Here is a 6943-nt window from a genome sequence, read left to right as displayed (position 1 = left end):
CGTGATGTATTTAGATTCTGCTTATCCTTTACGTAACGATCCATTCCGTATCTCTTTTTTCTTTTTTTTTAATTGTGAAATTGTTCGTCTTTGTGTGTCACTTTCTCAAATGTCGTTGCATGTTCTGCCCATGAAGCCCTCCAGTTTAAGGCTAGCTGCTGAAAGCTACTACACACTATGGTTCTGTCACCTACCAAGTAGCTGCTGGAACGAATCTTCGCGATAATATTCATTTGTTGTTGGTAAACCCAGCACTCGGTGATTTCGACGCCAACGTCATAGGCTGTGAGTAATAGTGGCCCTCTCGTTTGACGATAAGATTCGTTCGAGGTCATCCTTATCTTTCGTGCTTCTGTTTGGTGCCCTTCGCCCTTCCTCGTAAGATATCTGCTGTTTATTTCACATCTGGTCGGATACCCTGTAGAAATTAAACCACCCTCCTTGAGGGCGGCCGGAGACCGAACCATACGCTTACTTATCTTTTTTTTTTTTTTGTCTTCTTACTGGTTTGATGCGGCCCGCCACAAATTCCTCTTCATCTCAGAGTAGCACTTGCAACCTACGTCCTCAATTATTTGCTCGATGTATTCCAATCTCTCTCTTCCTCTACAGTTTTTGCCGTCTACAGCTCCCTCTAGTACCATGGAATTCATTCCCTCATGTCTTAACAGATGTCCTATCATCCTGTTCCTTCTCCCTATCAGTGTTTTCCACATATTCCTTTCCTCTCCGATTCTGCGTTGAATCTCCTCATTCCTTACCTTATCAGTCCATCTGATTTTCAACATTCATCTGTAGCACCACATCTCAAATGCTTCGATTCTCTTCTGTTCCGGTTTTCCCACAGTCCACGTTTCACTACCATACAATGCTGTACTCCAGACGTACATTCTAACATGTAACCATATTATAGGGACCTGGGTCAGATCTGTGTCTGTCTTATGAATTTTATAAACAACAAAGTTGCTGCTTCAGTCGCATTTGATAACAATATTTACTCTAGCAAGGCGCCTTTTGACCTGTTTTAGATTCGATTGCATTAGATGTACCTTTGTTCCATAGGCTCATAGTGAGGAAATCCTCATACAAGTATAATATGTCATAAAACAAGAGTACACAATACATTGCTACAAAGAAAAAAGAGATATGCTAATATATTTTCTACGGATCCCAAGTGAATTGGTCCACATGGTTATGGAACAAGGCAAAAAATTTTAAACATTGTTTCATTTAAAAGATAATTAAAGTATCACAAAATATTTAAATGCAAAATACATTGAGGTGATGACAATTTTTAGGATAATATAGCGATGCATCATCAAAATGAAAATCAGCTTGCGACACTTACTTAGATTGATCACATTACTGCACCGAAGATATACTGAATTGCTATTACGAAAACTGACATTATTCAATATTATTAATAATATATAAACGTCATTCGATTCTACTGAGAAATTCGTCACGGAAAATAGAAGCAGTTGCCCACCAATAGATCCCTTAGGCTCGTCTTACCTGAACTTTATAAGCAGTTAAACTTATGGCTGCTGTCAAGTTATTGATAATACGAGATACAGAATAATCGAAACATTTCTGGACCAAAGGAAGTGACTTTGAAGTTTTGTGAAAGTTATTCTTAGTTCCAGTATTGGTTTTATGAACTGAGCTTTTTTTGTTGGTTTGGAAAACGGATAACTATTTATGGTAAATTTCATTAAGTAATAAAGATACTAGAAAGCATTAGTTAGTATTCCCAGTTCCTTGAACAAGCCTTTATAGGACACTGTTATAGGACACAAATAATTCGTGTTACACGTTTCTGGACTCGGAAAACTGTAGTCCCCTGTGACATTATGAAATGAACCTATGTCCTCTCCCACTCCTAAAGTATTGCCCTCAACTACATCGCCCTTATATAGACCCTCTATATAATCCTTCCAACTTTCTGAGTTCCCTTCTTTGCTAAGAACTGGTTTTCCTGTAGGCAGTATCTATCTTACCCCTAGTGATATGTGTCTCTACATCCTTACATTTGTCCTGTAGCGATCCCTGCTTAGTTATTTTGCACCTCCTGCCAATCTCATTTTTAAGACGTTTGTATTCCTCTTTGCCCGCTTCATTTACCTCATTTTTATATTTTCTTCTTTCATCAATTAAATTCAATATCTCTTCTGTTACCCAAGGATTTCTACTAGCCCTCGTCTTTTTACCTACTTGATCGGCTGCCTTCACTATCTCCTCTCTCAAAGCTAACCATTCTTCTTCTACTGTATTCCTTTCCCCTGTTCTTGTCAATCGTTCCCTATTGTTCCCTCTTAAACTCTCTACAACCTCTGGTTCTTTCAGCTTATCCAGGACATATGATTTTTGTACGCGGACCAGGAATTAAGCAAAATGAAGTTATTTTGACCAGCTATTGGCCAAAAGCGGTGCTCATGCCGCAGTTGGAGTCATCTTTAGCCGATTTTCCCATTCTTGCTTGCTGTGACGTAAATATTCCTTACTACCACTGGAAGATCGCGCACACGAGAAAGAATCGTAGGGGGTAGAGCACCTCCAACTTCTCGCAGTACAATAAATGACTTTCCAGCCAATTTACCATCCAGATTAGCAATCGGCATAATTGTATACGAATGCGTTAACGTATTGATGTTAGTTGATCGTGATGTAACTTTCTTGGTACTTCTAATTTCTAGTGCTCCATTCATAGCCGGCCGGTGTGGCCGTGCGTTTCTAGGCGCTTCAGTCTGGAACCGCGTGACCACTACGGTCGCAGGTTCGAATCCTGCCTCGGGCATGGATGTGTGTGATGTCCTTAGGTTAGTTAGGTTTAAGTAGTTCTAAGTTCTAGGGGACTGATGACCACAGATGTTAAGTCCCATAGTGCTCAGAGCCATTTGAACCATTTCGAAGCTCCTTTCATACGCATTTCCTCTTCAAATCACGACTGGTCCGAGTTGAAAACAGATTCCTTACTGAACGATGTGGTAAGTCTGGTTATCTCATCTACAAATTTTTTGCAGATTCCGCATTTTGCTGTGCATCGTCAAGTTGACGCTTTGTTGAAATTTCGTTATCTAACGTCTTCCAATCCAGTAGCATTGTTTGAAATCATGCAACCGTTCACTGCTTCCCTTGAAGTCACTAATCTACGTCGCACGTAGTTTGACGTGTTTAATCTAGTAGAATCACTATCATGAACATCGTATAAATTGTATCGAGCATCCTTGAACTGCGCAAACACCTGTAGTTTTTCTTATTGCTGCGAACTTATTCTAAATCTGTTCATAATTGTTTTTCTTTACTATGCTGCGGATGATCTTCCATGTACGTAATTATATTAACATGCGTTCCACAGACGATTGTCCTTTACTACGTTTCACTGGAGACGGGATTTGTGGCTCCCTGTCCGACATGGATGACTAACTACGTGGCTTGACACCTGTTTTGACACAGCGTCACAGATCTAAGTGGAAATAAGATCCCAGAGAAGACAACATTCCCTCAGAATTATTGAGATCCTTGTAAGAAAAACCTATGGCAAAACTATTCCATCTTCAGACTCAAGAACAACGTAGTAATTCCAATTCCAAAGAAGGTGAATACTATGGAACCGTTAGTTTAACTGACGATTGTTCGTTATAGCCACCTCGGGGAAGATCAGTTTGGCTTCACGAGAAATATGAGAACAAGCGAGGAAACACTGACTTTTAAGACTATGGCCTATCCTAGGACTTAAGCTGAGAAAAGGCAAACATACGTTTATGGCATTTGTAGATCTAGAGAAAGCGTTTGGCAATGTTGGCTGCAGTACACTCTTTGAATTTCTGAAGGTAGCACCCATAAAATGCAGGAAGCGAAAGCTTCTTTTCAACATGTACAGCAACAAGACTGCAGTTATGGAAATTGAAGGACATGAAATGGAAGCCATAGTTGTAAAGGGAGTGAGACAGGGTTGTAGCTTATACCCGATGTTATTCAAGCTGCACACACAGCAAGCTGTGAGGAAACCAAGCAGAGATTTGGAAAGGAAATTAAAGTTCAGTGAGAAGAAATTGAAACGCTGATATTTGTCGATGACATTGTAATTATGTCAGAGACAACAAAGGACTTGGAAGTGCTGCCTAATGGAATGGACAGTGTCTTGGAAAGAAATTATAAGATGAACATCAATCAAAGTGAAACTAGGATAATGAAATGTAGTGGAATTACGTATGGTGTTGTGAGACACTAATAGCAGTTGATGAGTTTTGTTATTTGGGCTGCAAAATAACTGATTATGGCCAAAGAAGACAGGATATAAAACGCAGACTGACAATAGGATGAAAATGAGGATTTTGTTACCAGACAATATCAAAACATGGTTCAAATGGCTCTGAGCACTAAGGGACTTAACTTCTGAGGTCATCAGACCCATAGAACTTAGAACTACTTAAACCTAACTAACCAAGGACATCACACACATCCATGCCCGAGACAGAATTCGAACCTGCGACCGTAGCGGTGGCTCGGTTCCAGACTGTAGCGCCTAGAGCCGCTCGGCCACTCCGGCCGGCAGACAATATCAATTTAAGTTGTTGGGAGTCATTTCTGAAGGTACATATTTGGAGGGAACCGAAAAGTGGGCGCTAAGGAGTTCATACAGGAAGAGAGTAGAAGTTTTTGAAATGTGGTGTTGCAGAAGAACGCTGAAATGAGATGGGTAGATTTAATAACTAATGAGCAGGTACTGAATCTGCTTGGACAAAAAAGAAGTTTATGCCACACATTGACTTAAAGTAGGCATAGGTTGGTAGAGCACATCTGGAGGCATCATGGTGTTGGCAGTTCGTTAATTTAACACACTGGACTGGCCTTTGAGAGGACGACTGTTCAAATGCACGTTCGGCGATCCACATTCAGGTTTTCCGCCCTAAACCGCTCCAGATGAATGTCTGGACGATTCCTTCGAAAGAGGGTTGCCGATTTCCTTCCTCATCATTGCTCCGTCTCTAATGACCTCGATGTTTACGGGACGTCAAACCCTAGTCTTCTTTGCTTCCTTCGTTTTGGTGATGGAAGGAAGTTGAGAGGTGTGGGGGGAGGGGGAGGGGGTGGGAAACATTATTGGAGGTGAGGTCAAAGCTTCACTACGGAAAGCAGGTTCAAATAGATGTAGATTGCGGTAATTATGCAGAGGTAAGGAGGCTGGGAGAAGCGTTGTGTTCATTCATCTCCCTCCACTGTCTGCCCACTTTATCCAGGCCCTAGTGGAACAGAGTCATTGCGAACCCATCTGCTTGACACTTTATTTCAAAGTTTTCTGGTACTGAGCTTCGATACTTGACCCTATCAGTCATGCCTCCGATGCATCCTTCAGTAACTGATGCTTTGCAATGTCCAGTCTTCCGACACGAAGAACTTTCAGTAACGTACTCCTGTCCATAGGTCGAAAGCTTTGGTAAACTCCAAGAGAGTTAATACTGTGATGGTGTTCTAGTATCCTTTAGAGACGAAACATGTGCGCTGTACAGCTCCTCCGTTGACGCAAACCCCCCTGATAGTGTACAATGGTTGACTCGGCGTCAGTTATAATACACTCCTGGAAATTGAAATAAGAACACCGTGAATTCATTGTCCCAGGAAGGGGAAACTTTATTGACACATTCCTGGGGTTAGATACATCACATGATCACACTGACAGAACCACAGGCACATAGACACAGGCAACAGAGCATGCACAATGTAGGCACTAGTACAGTGTATATCCACCTTTCGCAGCAATGCAGGCTGCTATTCTCCCATGGAGACGATCGTAGAGATGCTGGATGTAGTCCTGTGGAACGGCTTGCCATGCCATTTCCACCTGGCGCCTCAGTTGGACCAGCGTTCGTGCTGGACGTGCAGACCGCGTGAGACGACGCTTCATCCAGTCCCAAACATGCTCAATGGGGGACAGATCCGGAGATCTTGCTGGCCAGGGTAGTTGACTTACACCTTCTAGAGCACGTTGGGTGGCACGGGATACATGCGGACGTGCATTGTCCTGTTGGAACAGCAAGTTCCCTTGCCGGTCTAGGAATGGTAGATCGATGGGTTCGATGACGGTTTGGATGTACCGTGCACTATTCAGTGTCCCCTCGACGATCACCAGTGGTGTACGGCCAGTGTAGGAGATCGCTCCCCACACCATGATGCCGGGTGTTGGCCCTGTGTGCCTCGGTCGTATGCAGTCCTGATTGTGGCGCTCACCTGCACGGCGCCAAACACGCATATGACCATCATTGGCACCAAGGCAGAAGCGACTCTCATCGCTGAAGACGACACGTCTCCATTCGTCCCTCCATTCACGCCTGTCGCGACACCACTGGAGGCGGGCTGCACGATGTTGGGGCGTGAGCGGAAGACGGCCTAACGCTGTGCGGGACCGTAGCCCAGCTTCATGGAGACGGTTGCGAATGGTCCTCGCCGATACCCCAGGAGCAACAGTGTCCCTAATTTGCTGGGAAGTGGCGGTGCGGTCCCCTACGGCACTGCGTAGGATCCTACGGTCTTGGCGTGCATCCGTGCGTCGCTGCGGTCCGGTCCCAGGTCGACGGGCACGTGCACCTTCCGCCGACCACTGGCGACAACATCGATGTACTGTGGAGACCTCACGCCCCACGTGTTGAGCAATTCGGCGGTACGTCCACCCGGCCTCCCGCATGCCCACTATACGCCCTCGCTCAAAGTCCGTCAACTGCACATACGGTTCGTCCACGCTGTCGCGGCATGCTACCAGTGTTAAAGACTGCGATGGAGCTCCGTATGCCACGGCAAACTGGCTGACACTGACGGCGGCGGTGCACAAATGCTGCGCAGCTAGCGCCATTCGACGGCCAACACCGCGGTTCCTGGTGTGTCCGCTGTGCCGTGCGTGTGATCATTGCTTGTACAGCCCTCTCGCAGTGTCCGGAGCAAGTAT

Source organism: Schistocerca serialis, chromosome 4 (assembly GCF_023864345.2).
Source record: "Schistocerca serialis cubense isolate TAMUIC-IGC-003099 chromosome 4, iqSchSeri2.2, whole genome shotgun sequence".
Classification (NCBI taxonomy): domain Eukaryota; kingdom Metazoa; phylum Arthropoda; class Insecta; order Orthoptera; family Acrididae; genus Schistocerca; species Schistocerca serialis.
This window is presented reverse-complemented; position numbering follows the sequence as displayed.